This window comes from Oncorhynchus gorbuscha, linkage group LG01 (assembly GCF_021184085.1).
Source record: "Oncorhynchus gorbuscha isolate QuinsamMale2020 ecotype Even-year linkage group LG01, OgorEven_v1.0, whole genome shotgun sequence".
NCBI classification, from domain to species: domain Eukaryota; kingdom Metazoa; phylum Chordata; class Actinopteri; order Salmoniformes; family Salmonidae; genus Oncorhynchus; species Oncorhynchus gorbuscha.
Window position 1 is genome coordinate 116,310,127 of NC_060173.1, and position 15,208 is coordinate 116,325,334.

Consider the following 15,208-nt stretch of genomic DNA (forward strand, 5'->3'; position numbering starts at 1 on the left):
GTCTTTATGATGTCTCTACCTTCCCCCCTGATTCTAGAGGTATTCTACCTTCCCTCTCTATCTGTCCCTCTCAGTACACGGTCCTTAGCCGCATACCCTCTCGCTCCCCCAGAGAGACAGAGAGAGAGAGAGAGAGAGAGAGAGAGAGAGAGAGAGAGAGAGAGAGAGAGAGAGAGACACAGAGAGAGAGAGAGAGAGAGAGAGAGAGAGAGAGAGAGAGAGAGAGAGAGAGAGAGAGAGAGAGAGAGAGAGAGAGAGAGAGAGAGAGAGAGAGAGAGACACAGAGAGAGAGAGAGAGACAGAGAGAGAGAGAGAGAGAGAGAGAGAGAGAGAGAGAGAGAGAGAGAGAGAGAGAGAGAGAGAGAGAGAGAGAGAGAGAGAGAGAGAGAGAGAGATTCTCATTAAATTCTCATATAAAAATATGAATAAGGGAGATATATATATATATAAAAACGCACACATTACAGAAGTTCTCTGTTTAACAACACAGTGGCTCTGGGTAGGTCCCAAATGGCACCTTATTCCCTATATAGTGGTACTACTATAGACCAGAGCCCTATTCCCTATATAGTGCACTACTTTAGACCAGAGCCCTATTCCCTATATAGTGCACTACTATAGACCAGAGCCCTATTCCCTATATAGTGGTACTACTATAGACCAGAGCCCTATTCCCTATATAGTGCACTACTTTAGACCAGAGTCCTATTCCCTATATAGTGGCACTACTATAGACCAGAGCCCTATTCCCTATATAGTGGTACTACTATAGACCAGAGCCCTATTCCCTATATAGTCGTACTACTATAGACCAGAGCCCTATTCCCTATATAGTGGTACTACTATAGACCAGAGCCCTATTCCCTATATAGTGGTACCACTATAGACCAGAGCCCTATTCCCTATATAGTGGTACTACTATAGACCAGAGCCCTATTCCCTATATAGTGGTACCACTATAGACCAGAGCCCTATTCCCTATATAGTGGTACTACTATAGACCAGAGCCCTATTCCCTATATAGTGGTACTACTATAGACCAGAGCCCTACTCCCTATATAGTGGTACTACTATAGACCAGAGCCCTATTCCCTATATAGTGCACTACTATAGACCAGAGCCCTATTCCCTATATAGTGTACTACTATAGACCAGAGCCCTATTCCCTATATAGTGGTACTACTATAGACCAGAGCCCTACTCCCTATATAGTGGTACTACTTTAGACCAGAGCCCTATTCCCTATATAGTGGTACTACTTTAGACCAGAGCCCTATTCCCTATATAGTGGTACTACTTTAGACCAGAGCCCTATTCCCTATATAGTGGTACTACTTTAGACCAGAGCCCTATTCCCTATATAGTGGTACTACTTTAGACCAGAGCCCTATTCCCTATATAGTGGTACTACTTTAGACAAGAGCCCTATTCCCTATATAGTGGTACTAGTTTAGACCAGAGCCCTATTCCCTATATAGTGCACTACTTTAGACCAGAGCCCTATTCCCTATATAGTGCACTACTATAGACCAGAGCCCTATTCCCTATATAGTGCACTACTATAGACCAGAGCCCTATTCCCTATATAGTGGTACTACTATAGACCAGAGCCCTATTCCCTATATAGTGGTACTACTATAGACCAGAGCCCTATTCCCTATATAGTGCACTACTTTAGACCAGAGCCCTATTCCCTATATAGTGGTACTACTATAGACCAGAGCCCTACTCCCTATATAGTGGTACTACTATAGACCAGAGCCCTATTCCCTATATAGTGCACTACTTTAGACCAGAGCCCTATTCCCTATATAGTGGTACTACTATAGACCAGAGCCCTATTCCCTATATAGTGCACTACTTTAGACCAGAGCCCTATTCCCAAAATAGTGGTACTACTGTAGACCAGAGCCCTATTCCCTATATAGTGCACTACTTTAGACCAGAGCCCTATTCCCTATATAGTGCACTACTTTAGACCAGAGCCCTATTCCCTATATAGTGCACTACTTTAGACCAGAGCCCTATTCCCTATATAGTGCACTACATTAGACCAGAGCCCTATTCCCTATATGGTGCACTACTTTTGACTAGAGCCCTATTTGGGCTAAGAAGCCGTTTGGGATACAGCCCTCTCCCCCCTGTGTGGAGGCCTTCTAAGACACATTGTGATACTTTCCCTGCCCACTTCAAAGTCTCCTATCTGGTCCGAGGCCAGGTTTGAGAAGGTTTGGGACCGCATTTATTTTATTTTATTTTACCTTTATTTAACCAGGCAAGTCAGTTAAGAACATATTCTTATTTTCAATGACGGCCTGGGAACAGTGGGTTAACTGCCTGTTCAGGGGCAGAACGACAGATTTGTACCTTGTCAGCTCGGGGGTTTGAACTCGCAACCTTCCGGTTACTAGTCCAACGCTCTAACCACTAGGCTGCCGCCATGAAAGAGCTTCAGACGGTAGAACGGAATCTGAACTGTGAACGAGGACAGAGTCTATCCGGCATCCCAAATGGTAATCTAGTCCCTACGTAAGTGCACTACTTTTGCCCAGAGCCCTATAGGGTTAGTCCGACATTGAGGAGCAGGAGACACCTGTCTGAACCATTAGATAGGTCTGACTAACATAACCTAACATCCTCCCTGAGTGTGTGTGTGCGTGTGTGTATGTGTGTGTACTACTCTGTCCACCAGCTGTCTAACCCCCCATCCCATCCCTCCATTCTCCCTCCACCTCCATTCTATCACTCAGCTAGAGGTTAGAGGTTAGCCCCACATCACATCACAGAGAAGAGGAGAACGAGGACAAATAATGGATCACAGGCAGAACCATCTGGCAAAAATATATACCTCTATACCATTATGACTGGAGAGGTCTGAAGGAGATGTAGAAGAGGAGAGGGGGTGTATGGAGGGAGAGGCAGTGTATGGGAGAGAGAAGGGGAATGGGGAGAGAGAGAGAGGGGGGGTGTGGAGGGAGAGGCGGTGTATGGGAGAGAGAAGGGGAATGGGGAGAGAGAGAGAGAGAGGGGGGTGTATGGGAGAGAGAAGGGGAATGGGGGAGAGAGAGAGGGGGTTGTGGAGGGAGAGGGGGTGTATGGGAGAGAGAAGGGGAATGGGGGAGAGAGAGAGATGGGGGTGTATGGAGGGAGAGGGGGTGTATGGGAGAGAGAAGGGGAATGGGGGAGAGAGAGAGGGGGGTGTATGGGAGAGAGAAGGGGAATGGGGGAGAGAGAGAGAGAGGGGTGTGGAGGGAGGGGGTGTATGGGAGAGAGAAGGGGAATGGGGGAGAGAGAGAGAGGGGGGGTGTGGAGGGAGAGAGAGAGAGGGTGTATGGGAGAGAGAGAGGGTGTATGGGAGAGAGAGAGAGGGTGTATGGGAGAGAGAAGGGGAATGGGGGGAGAGAGAGAGGGGGTGTGGAGGGAGAGGGGGTGTATGGAGGGAGAGGGGTGTATGGGAGAGAGAGGGTGTGGAGGGAGAGAGAGAGAGGGTGTATGGGAGAGAGAAGGGGAATGGGGAGAGAGAGAGGGGGTGTATGGGAGAGAGAAGGGGAATGGGGGAGAGAGAGAGAGAGAGGGGGTGGAGGGAGAGGGGGTGTATGGGAGAGAGAAGGGGAATGGGGGGGAGAGAGAGAGAGAGAGGGGGTGTGGGGGGAGAGGGGTGTATGGGAGAGAGAAGGGGAATGGGGGAGAGAGAGGGGGTGTGGAGGGAGAGGGGGTTTATGGGAGAGAGAACGGGAAATGGGGGAGAGAGAGGGGGGTGGAGGGAGAGGGGTGTATGGGAGAGAGAAGGGGAATGGGGGGGGAGAGAGAGAGAGAGGGGAGAGGTGTGGAGGGAGAGGGGGTGTTTGGGAGAGAGAAGGGGAATGGGGGAGAGAGAGAGAGAGAGAGAGAGAGGGGGGTGGAGGGAGAGGGGGTGTATGGGAGAGAGAAGGGGAATGGGGGAGAGAGAGAGAGGGGGTGTGGAGGGAGAGAGAGAGGGTGTATGGGGGAGAGAAGGGGAATGGGGGAGAGAAAGATAGAGAGGGGGGTGTGGAGGGAGAGAGAGAGGGTGTATGGGGGAGAGAGAGAGAGGGTGTATGGGGGGTATATGTTGGAGAGAGGGTGTATGGGGGGTGTATGTTGGAGAGAGGGTGTATGGGGGGAGGGTGTATGTTGGAGAGAGGGTGTATGGGGGGGAGGGTGTATGTTGGAGAGAGGGTGTATCAACTGATCAACTGACCACCTCTGGGACCCAATCAGATGACCGGGGGAGACCTCAGAGAGCCAATCAGATGACCAGGGAGACCTCAGTTCCCTCCCTCAGACCACACAGACAACATCAGACCCAAGAGGTAAACACTATCCAGAGCCTTAATTGGCTCTCGAGGGGAAAATTAAGGATTAGCACAATTTAAGAAACAAATCACTTTTTCTTATCGCATAGTGACTTATAGTGACTTATAGAGAGAAATGATTTGAAGATCAGAGAGGGAAGAGAGAGAGAGAGAAAGACGGAGAGAGAGACAGAGAGAGAGACAGAGAGAGAGAGACAGAGAGAGGGAGGGAGAGAGAGAGACAGAGACAGAGAGAGAGACAGAGAGAGAGACAGAGACAGAGAGAGAGACAGAGAGAGAGAGAGAGACAGGGAGAGGAATCACTGGATTCTCCAATTACCTTGAATGAACTACAGGACAAAATAAAAACCCTCCAATCCAAAAAGGCCTGTGGTGTTGATGGTATCCTCAATGAAATGATCAAATATACAGACAACAAATTCCAATTGGCTATACTAAAACTCTTTAACATCATCCTCAGCTCTGACATCTTCCCCAATATCTGAAACCAAGTACTGATCACCCCAATCCCCAAAAGTGGAGACAAATTTGACCCCTATAATTACCGTGGGATATGCGTCAACAGCAACCTTGGCAAAATTATCATTGACAGCAAAGGCCTTCGACTCAATTTGGCACGAGGGTCTGCTATACAAAATGATGAAAAGTGGTGTTGGGGTAAAACATATGACATTATAAAACCCATGTACAGAAACAACAAGTGTGAGGTTAAAATAGGCAAAAAAACACATTTCTTTCCACGGGGTCGTGGGGTGAGGCAGGGATGAAGCTTAAGCCCCACCCTCTTCAACATATATATCAACAAATTGGCGCGAGCACTAGCACAGTCTGCAGCACCCGGCCTCACCCTACTAGAATCCGAAGTCAAATGTCACCTGTTTGCCGATGAGCTGGTGCTTTTGTCCCCTACCAAGGAGGGCCTACAGCAGAACCTAGATCTTCTGCACAGATTCTGTCAAACCTGGGCACTGACAGTAAATCTCAGTAAGACCAAAATAATGGTGTTCCAAAAAAGGTCCAGTCACCAGGACCACAAATACAAATTACCATCTAGACACTGTTGCCCTAGAGCACACAAAAAACTATACATACCTTGGCCTAAACATCAGCGCCACAGGTAACTTCCACAAAGCTGTGAACGATCTTAAATTCTACAACCACCTAAAATGAAGCGATTCCCAAACCTTCCACAACAAAGCCACAGACAAGCAGGCTCGGGCTTCTGTTCACAAACACAACAAGACCCCACAGAGGCCCAGGACAGCAACACAATTAGACCCAACCAAATCGTGGGAAAACAAAAATACAATTAACTGACACATTGGAAAGAATTTACAATAAAACAGAAAACTAGAATGCTATTTGGCCCTAAACAGAGACTCCACTGTGGCAGAATACCTGACCACTGTGACTGACCCAAACTTAAGGAAAGCTTTGACTATGTACAGACTCAATGACCATAGCCTTGCTATATGTATTGGCAAGTGGCCTCAGGCAGACAGACAGCCTCGTCTTTATTGGAGGGTCTGAGGTGAAACCTTAACACGCTGTCTGTGTTGGAGGGTCTGAGATTAAACCCTAACTCCCTGTCTGTGTTGGAGGGTCTGAGGTGAAACCTTAACACCCTGTCTGTGTTTGACGGTCTGAGATTAAACCCTAACTCCCTGTCTGTGTTGGAGGGTCTGAGATTAAACCCTAACTCCCTGTCTGTGTTGGAGGGTCTGAGATTAAACCCTAACTCCCTGTCTGTGTTGGAGGGTCTGAGATTAAACCCTAACACCCTGTCTGTGTTTGACGGTCTGAGATTAAACCCTAACTCCCTGTCTGTGTTGGAGGGTCTGAGATTAAACCCTAACTCCCTGTCTGTGTTGGAGGGTCTGAGATTAAACCCTAACTCCCTGTCTGTGTTGGAGGGTCTGAGATTAAACCCTAACACCCTGTCTGTGTTGGAGGGTCTGAGATTAAACCCTAACTCCCTGTCTGTGTTTGACGGTCTGAGATTAAACCCTAACTCCCTGTCTGTGTTGGAGGGTCTGAGATTAAACCCTAACACCCTGTCTGTGTTTGACGGTCTGAGATTAAACCCTAACTCCCTGTCTGTGTTGGAGGGTCTGAGATTAAACCCTAACACCCTGTCTGTGTTTGACGGTCTGAGATTAAACCCTAACTCCCTGTCTGTGTTGGAGGGTCTGAGATTAAACCCTAACACCCTGTATGTGTTGGAGGGTCTGAGATTAAACCCTATAACGCCCTGTCTGTGTTGGAGGGTCTGAGATTAAACCCTAACTCCCTGTCTATGTTGGAGGGTCTGAGATTAAACCCTAACTCCCTGTCTGTGTTGGAGGGTCTGAGATTAAACCCTAACGCCCTGTCTGTGTTGGAGGGTCTGAGATTAAACCCTAACTCCCTGTCTATATTGGAGGGTCTGAGATTAAACCCTAACGCCCTGTCTGTGTTGGAGGGTCTGAGATTAAACCCTAACACCCTGTATGTGTTGGAGGGTCTGAGATTAAACCCTAACGCCCTGTCTGTGTTGGAGGGTCTGAGATTAAACCCTAACTCCCTGTCTATGTTGGAGGGTCTGAGATTAAACCCTAACTCCCTGTCTGTGTTGGAGGGTCTGAGATTAAACCCTAACTCTGTGTTTGACGGTCTGAGATTAAACCCTAACTCCACCCAACACCCTGTCTTGTTGGAGGGTCTGAGATTAAACCCTAACTCCCTGTCTGTGTTGGAGGGTCTGAGATTAAACCCTAACGCCCTGTCTGTGTTGGAGGGTCTGAGATTAAACCCTAACTCCCTGTCTATATTGGAGGGTCTGAGATTAAACCCTAACTCCCTGTCTGTGTTGGAGGGTCTGAGGTGAAACCTTAACTCCCTGTCTGTGTTGGAGGGTCTGAGATTAAACCCTAACGCCCTGTCTGTGTTTGACGGTCTGAGATTAAACCCTAACTCCCTGTCTGTGTTGGAGGGTCTGAGATTAAACCCTAACGCCCTGTCTGTGTTGGAGGGTCTGAGATTAAACCCTAACGCCCTGTCTGTGTTTGACGGTCTGAGATTAAACCCTAACTCCCTGTCTGTGTTGGAGGGTCTGAGATTAAACCCTAACACCCTGTCTGTGTTTGACGGTCTGAGATTAAACCCTAACGCCCTGTCTATGTCCGAGGGTCTGAGATTAAACCCTAACGCCCTGTCTATGTCCGAGGGTCTGAGATTAAACCCTAACTCCCTGTCTGTATTTGACGGTCTGAGATTAAACCCTAACGCCCTGTCTATGTCCGAGGGTCTGAGATTAAACCCTAACTCCCTGTCTGTGTTGGAGGGTCTGAGATTAAACCCTAACGCCCTGTCTATGTTGGAGGGTCTGAGATTAAACCCTAACTCCCTGTCTGTGTTTGACGGTCTGAGATTAAACCCTAACTCCCTGTCTGTGTTGGAGGGTCTGAGATTAAACCCTAACGCCCTGTCTGTGTTGGAGGGTCGTAACTCTACCCCACACACATGGGAAACCTGAATCAGACCCCATAAACCACAAAGTAATCCACATAATTCTGTTTTGGAGTGTCTAACCCCCCAGAGAGGGGTCAAGGTATAGTCCTGAAGCGCTCAGGTCCGATCCACACATGAGGCAGTCAGCCTATAAACACGGAGGAATGCCCAGCTGTCAATGTGGTGACATCACAGTGCGACTCTACAGCTTTTTAGTGTGTAAACCAACACCGTTAATAACTCATTCTGACACACCATTACATTCATTGACCATAATGAAAATCAAAGTCAATAGTGTAAAGATTGAAACAGAATCCGTCCTACATTCTTTGCATTAATTGATCTGAGGTTGGTAACTAACACCAGACGACAATAGGTGGTCGGGCCAACACACACACACATACACAAAGATGTCCCGAATGGTTAGGATGTTGAGAAAATGCACTGGTCACCATCAAACTACAAAACCTCACAATGTGTTTCTGCATTCAAAATAGCATACTATTCCCTATAGCGCACCACTAGAGCCTGGGCTGTAGTCAAAAGTAAGGCGCTATGTAGGGAATAGGGTGCCATTAAGGCACACACGGAGAGTATGGAGTTCATACTGCTGGTTAACTGTAGACTAGTGGTTAACTGTAGACTAGTGGTTAACTGTAGACTACTGGTTAACTGTAGACTAGTGGTTAACTGTAGACTACTGGTTAACTGTAGACTAGTGGTTAACTGTAGACTAGTTGCTAACTGTAGACTTAGGGGTTAACTGTAGACTTAGGGGTTAACTGTAGACTAGGGGTTAACTGTAGACTAGTGGTTAACTGTAGACTAGTGGTTAACTGTAGACTACTAGTTAATAACTGAAAACTAGTGGTTAACTGTAGACTAGTGGTTAACTGTAGACTAGTGGTTAACTGTAGACTAGTAGTTAACTGTAGACTTAGTGGTTAACTGTAGACTTGTGGTTAACTGTAGACTAGTGGTTAACTGTAGACTAGTGGTTAACTGTAGACTTGTGGTTAACTGTAGACGTAGTGGTTAACTGTGGACGAGTTGTTAACTGTAGACATAGGGGTTAACTGTAGACTAGTGGTTAACTGTAGACTAGTGATTAACTGTAGACTTAGGGGTTAACTGTATACTAGTGGTTAACTGTAGACTAGTGGTTAACTGTAGACTTAGGGGTTAACTGTAGACTAGTGGTTAACTGTAGACTACTGGTTAAGTGGTTAACTGTAGACTAGTGGTTAATAACTGAAAACTAGTGGTTAACTGTAGACTAGTGGTTAACTGTAGACTAGTGGTTAACTGTAGACTTAGTGGTTAACTGTAGACTAGTGGTTAACTGTAGATTAGTGGTTAACTGTAGACTACTGGTTAATAACTGAAAACTAGTGGTTAACTGTAGACTAGTTGTTAACTGTAGACTAGTGGTTAACTGTAGACTAGTGGTTAACTGTAGACTGGTGGTTAACTGTAGACTTAGTGGTTAACTGTAGACTAGTGGTTAACTGTAGACTAGTGGTTAACTGGAGACTTGTGGTTAACTGTAGACGTAGGGGTTAACTGTAGACTAGTTGTTAACTGTAGACGTAGGGGTTAACTGTAGACTAGTTGTTAACTGTAGACTAGTGTTTAACTGTAGACTTAGTCGTTAACTATAGACTAGTGGTTAACTGTATTCTAGTGGTTAACTGTAGACGTAGGGGTTAACTGTAGACTAGTGGTTAACTGTAGACTAGTGGTTAACTGTAGACTAGTGGTTAACTGTAGACTAGTTGTTAACTGTATACTTAGTGGTTAGCTGTAGACTAGTGGTTTACTGTAGACTAGTGGTTAACTGTAGACTAGTTGTTAACTGTAGACTTAGGGGTTAACTGTAGACTAGTGGTTAACTGTAGACTACTGGTTAATAACTGAAAACTAGTGGTTAACTGTAGACTAGTGGTTAACTGTAGACGAGTGGTTAACTGTAGACTTAGTGGTTAACTGTAGACTAGTGGTTAACTGTAGATTAGTGGTTAACTGTAGACTACTGGTTAATAACTGAAAACTAGTGGTTAACTGTAGACTAGTGGTTAACTGTAGACGAATGGTTAACTGTAGACTAGTGGTTAACTGTAGACGAGTTGTTAACTGTAGACTAGTGGTTAACTGTAGACTTGTGGTTAACTGTAGACTATGGGTTAACTGTAGACTTAGTGGTTAACTGTAGACTAGTGGTTAACTGTAGACTAGTGGTTAACTGTATACTAGTGGTTAACTGTATTCTAGTGGTTAACTGTAGACTAGTGGTTAACTGTAGACTAGTTGTTAACTGTAGACTTAGTGGTTAGCTGTAGACTAGTGGTTTACTGTAGACTAGTGGTTAACTGTAGACTAGTTGGTTAACTGTAGACTAGTTGTTAACTGTAGACTAGTGGTTAGGGGTTAACTTAGACTAGTGGTTAACTGTAGACTTAGTGGTTAACTGTAGACTAGTGGTTAACTGTAGACTAGTGGTTAACTGTAGACTTAGTGGTTAACTGTAGACTAGTGGTTAACTGTAGACTAGTTGTTAACTGTAGACTAGTGGTTAACTGTAGACTAGTGGTTAACTGTAGACTAGTGGTTAACTGTAGACTAGTGGTTAACTGTAGACTAGTGGTTAACTGTAGACTTAGTGGTTAACTGTAGACTAGTGGTTAACTGTAGACTAGTGGTTAACTGTAGACTAGTGGTTAACTGTAGACTAGTGGTTAACTGTATTCTAGTGGTTAACTGTAGACTAGTGGTTAACTGTAGACTAGTTGTTAACTGTAGTTAACTGTTAGTGGTTAGCTGTAGACTAGTGGTTTACTGTAGACTAGTGGTTAACTGTAGACTAGTTGTTAACTGTAGACAAGTTGTTAACTGTAGACTTAACTGTAGACTAGTGGTTAACTGTAGACTAGTGGTTAACTGTAGACTTAGTGGTTAACTGTAGACTTAGTGGTTAACTGTGTTAACTTAGAGTGGTTAACTGTAGACTAGTGGTTAACTGTAGACTAGTTGTTAACTGTAGACTAGTGGTTAACTGTAGACTAGTGGTTAACTGTAGACTTAGTGGTTAACTGTAGACTAGTGGTTAACTGTAGACTAGTGGTTAACTGTATACTAGTGGTTAACTGTATTCTAGTGGTTAACTGTAGACTAGTGGTTAACTGTATACTAGTGGTTAACTGTAGACTAGTGGTTAACTGTAGACTAGTGGTTAACTGTAGACAAGTTGTTAACTGTAGACTTAGGGGTTAACTGTAGACTAGTGGTTAACTGTAGACTTAGTGGTTAACTGTAGACTTAGTGGTTAACTGTAGACTAGTGGTTAACTGTAGACTAGTTGTTAACTGTAGACTAGTGGTTAACTGTAGACTAGTGGTTAACTGTAGACTAGTGGTTAACTGTAGACTTGTGGTTAACTGTAGACTAGTGGTTAACTGTAGACTTAGTGGTTAACTGTAGACTAGTGGTTAACTGTAGACTAGTGGTTAACTGTATACTAGTGGTTAACTGTATTCTAGTGGTTAACTGTAGACTAGTGGTTAACTGTAGACTAGTTGTTAACTGTAGACTTAGTGGTTAGCTGTAGACTAGTGGTTTACTGTAGACTAGTGGTTAACTGTAGACTAGTTGTTAACTGTAGACAAGTTGTTAACTGTAGACTTAGGGGTTAACTGTAGACTAGTGGTTAACTGTAGACTTAGTGGTTAACTGTAGACTAGTGGTTAACTGTAGACTAGTTGTTAACTGTAGACTAGTGGTTAACTGTAGACTAGTGGTTAACTGTAGACTACTGGTTAACTGTAGACTTAGTGGTTAACTGTAGACTAGTGGTTAACTGTAGACTTGTGGTTAACTGTAGACTAGTGGTTAACTGTAGACTTAGTGGTTAACTGTAGACTAGTGGTTAACTGTAGACTAGTGGTTAACTGTATACTAGTGTTTAACTGTATTCTAGTGGTTAACTGTAGACTAGTGGTTAACTGTAGACTAGTTGTTAACTGTAGACTTAGTGGTTAGCTGTAGACTAGTGGTTTACTGTAGACTAGTGGTTAACTGTAGACTAGTTGTTAACTGTAGACAAGTTGTTAACTGTAGACTTAGGGGTTAACTGTAGACTAGTGGTTAACTGTAGACTTAGTGGTTAACTGTAGACTTAGTGGTTAACTGTAGACTAGTGGTTAACTGTAGACTAGTTGTTAACTGTAGACTAGTGGTTAACTGTAGACTAGTGGTTAACTGTAGACTAGTGGTTAACTGTAGACTTGTGGTTAACTGTAGACTAGTGGTTAACTGTAGACTTAGTGGTTAACTGTAGACTAGTGGTTAACTGTAGACTAGTGGTTACATTTACATTACATTTAAGTCATTTAGCAGACGCTCTTATCCAGAGCGACTTACAAATTGGTGCATTCACCTTATGACATCCAGTGGGACAGTCACTTACAATAGTGCATCTAAAACTTAGGGGGGGTGGGGTGAGAGGGATTACTTAACCTATCCTAGGTATTCCTTAAAGAGGTGGGGTTTCAGGTGTCTCCGGAAGTGGTGATTGACTCCGCTGTCCTGGCGTTAACGTGAGGGAGTTTGTTCCACCATTGGGGGGCCAGGGCAGCGAACAGTTTTGACTGGGCTGAGCGGGAGCTGTACTTCCTCAGTGGTAGGGAGGCGAGCAGGCCAGAGGTGGATGAACGCAGTGCCCTTGTTTGGGTGTAGGGCCTGATCAGAGCCTGGAGGTACTGAGGTGCCGTTCCCCTCACAGCTCCGTAGGCAAGCACCATGGTCTTGTAGCGGATGCGAGCTTCAACTGGAAGCCAGTGGAGAGAACGGAGGAGCGGGGTGACGTGAGAGAACTTGGGAAGGTTGAACACCAGACGGGCTGCGGCGTTCTGGATGAGTTGAAGGGGTTTAATGGCACAGGCAGGGAGCCCAGCCAACAGCGAGTTGCAGTAATCCAGACGGGAGATGACAAGTGCCTGGATTAGGACCTGCGCCGCTTCCTGTGTGAGGCAGGGTCGTACTCTGCGGATGTTGTAGAGCATGAACCTACAGGAACGGGCCACCGCCTTGATGTTAGTTGAGAACGACAGGGTGTTGTCCAGGATCACGCCAAGGTTCTTGGCGCTCTGGGAGGAGGACACAATGGAGTTGTCAACCGTGATGGCGAGATCATGGAACGGGCAGTCCTTCCCCGGGAGGAAGAGCAGCTCCGTCTTGCCGAGGTTCAGCTTGAGGTGGTGATCCATCATCCACACTGATATGTCTGCCAGACATGCAGAGATGCGATTAACGCCACCTGGTCATCAGAAGGGGGAAAGGAGAAGATTAATTGTGTGTCGTCTGCATAGCAATGATAAGAGACACCATGTGAGGTTATGACAGAGCCAAGTGACTTGGTGTATAGCGAGAATAGGAGAGGGCCAAGAACAGAGCCCTGGGGACACCAGTGGTGAGAGCGCGTGGTGAGGAGACAGATTCTCGCCACGCCACCTGGTAGGAGCGACCTGTCAGGTAGGACGCAATCCAAGCGTGGGCCGTGCCGGAGATGCCCAACTCGGAGAGGGTGGAGAGGAGGATCTGATGGTTCACAGTATCGAAGGCAGCCGATAGATCTAGAAGGATGAGAGCAGAGGAGAGAGAGTTAGCTTTAGCAGTGCGGAGCGCCTCCGTGATACAGAGGAGAGCAGTCTCAGTTGAATGACTAGTCTTGAAACCTGACTGATTTGGATCAGAGAAGGTCATTCAGAGAGAGATAGCGGGAGAGCTGGCCAAGGACGGCACGTTCAAGAGTTTTGGAGAGAAAAGAAAGAAGGGATACTGGTCTGTAATTGTTGACATCGGAGGGATCGAGTGTAGGTTTTTTCAGAAGGGGTGCAACTCTCGCTCTCTTGAAGACGGAAGGGACATAGCCAACGGTCAGGGATGAGTTGATGAGCGAGGTGAGGTAAGGGAGAAGGTCTCCGGAAATGGTCTGGAGAAGAGAGGAGGGGATAGGGTCAAGCGGGCAGGTTGTTGGGCGGCCGGCCGTCACAAGACGAGAGATTTCATCTGGAGAGAGAGGGGAGAAAGAGGTCAGAGCACAGGGTAGGGCAGTGTGAGCAGAACCAGCGGTGTCGTTTGACTTAGCAAACGAGGATCGGATGTCGTCGACCTTCTTTTCAAAATGGTTGACGAAGTCATCTGCAGAGAGAGGAGGGGGGGGAGGGGGCGGAGGATTCAGGAGGGAGGAGAAGGTGGCAAAGAGCTTCCTAGGGTTAGAGGCAGATGCTTGGAATTTAGCGTGGTAGAAACTTAGTGGCTTTAGCAGCAGAGACAGAGGAGGAAAATGTAGAGAGGAGGGAGTGAAAGGATGCCAGGTCCGCAGGGAGGCGTTAACTGTTTTCCTCCATTTCCGCTCGGCTGCCCGGAGCCCTGTTCTGTGAGCTCGCAATGAGTCATCGAGCCACGGAGCGGGAGGGGAGGACCGAGCCAGCCTGGAGGATAGGGGACATAGAGAGTCAAGGGATGCAGAGAGGGAGGAGAGGAGAGTTGAGGAGGCAGAATCAGGAGATAGGTGGGAGAAGGTTTGAGCGGAGGGAAGAGATGATAGGATGGAAGAGGAGAGAGTAAGCTAGGGGAGAGAGAGCGAAGGTTGGGACGGCGCGATACCATCCGAGTAGGGGCAGTGTGGGAGGTGTTGGATGAGAGCGAGAGGGAAAAGGATACAAGGCAGTGGTCGGAGACTTGGACTGGGAGTTGCAATGAGGTTAGTGGAAGAACAGCATCTAGTAAAGATGAGGTCGAGCGTAATTGCCTGCCTTGTGAGTAGGGGGGAAGGTGAGAGGGTGAGGTCAAAAGAGGAGAGGAGTGGAAAGAAGGAGGCAGAGAGGAAAGAGTCAAAGGTAGACGTGGGGAGGTTAAAGTCGCCCAGAACTGTGAGAGGTGAGCCGTCCTCAGGAAAGGAGCTTATCAAGGCATCAAGCTCATTGATGAACTCTCCGAGGGAACCTGGAGGGCGATAAATGATAAGGATGTTAAGCTTGAAAGGGCTAGTAACTGTGACAGCATGGAATTCAAAGGAGGCGATAGACAGATGGGTAAGGGGAGAAAGAGAGAATGACCACTTGGGAGAGATGAGGATCCTAGTGCCACCACCCCGCTGACCAGACGCTCTCGGGGTGTGCGAGAACACGTGGGCGGACGAAGAGAGAGCAGTAGGAGTAGCAGTGTTGTCTGTGGTGATCCATGTTTCCGTCAGTGCCAAGAAGTCGAGGGACTGGAGGGAGGCATAGGCTGAGATGAACTCTGCCTTGTTGACCGCAGATTGGCAGTTCCAGAGGCTACCGGAGACCTGGAACTCCACGTGGGTCGTGCGCGCTGGGACCACCAGA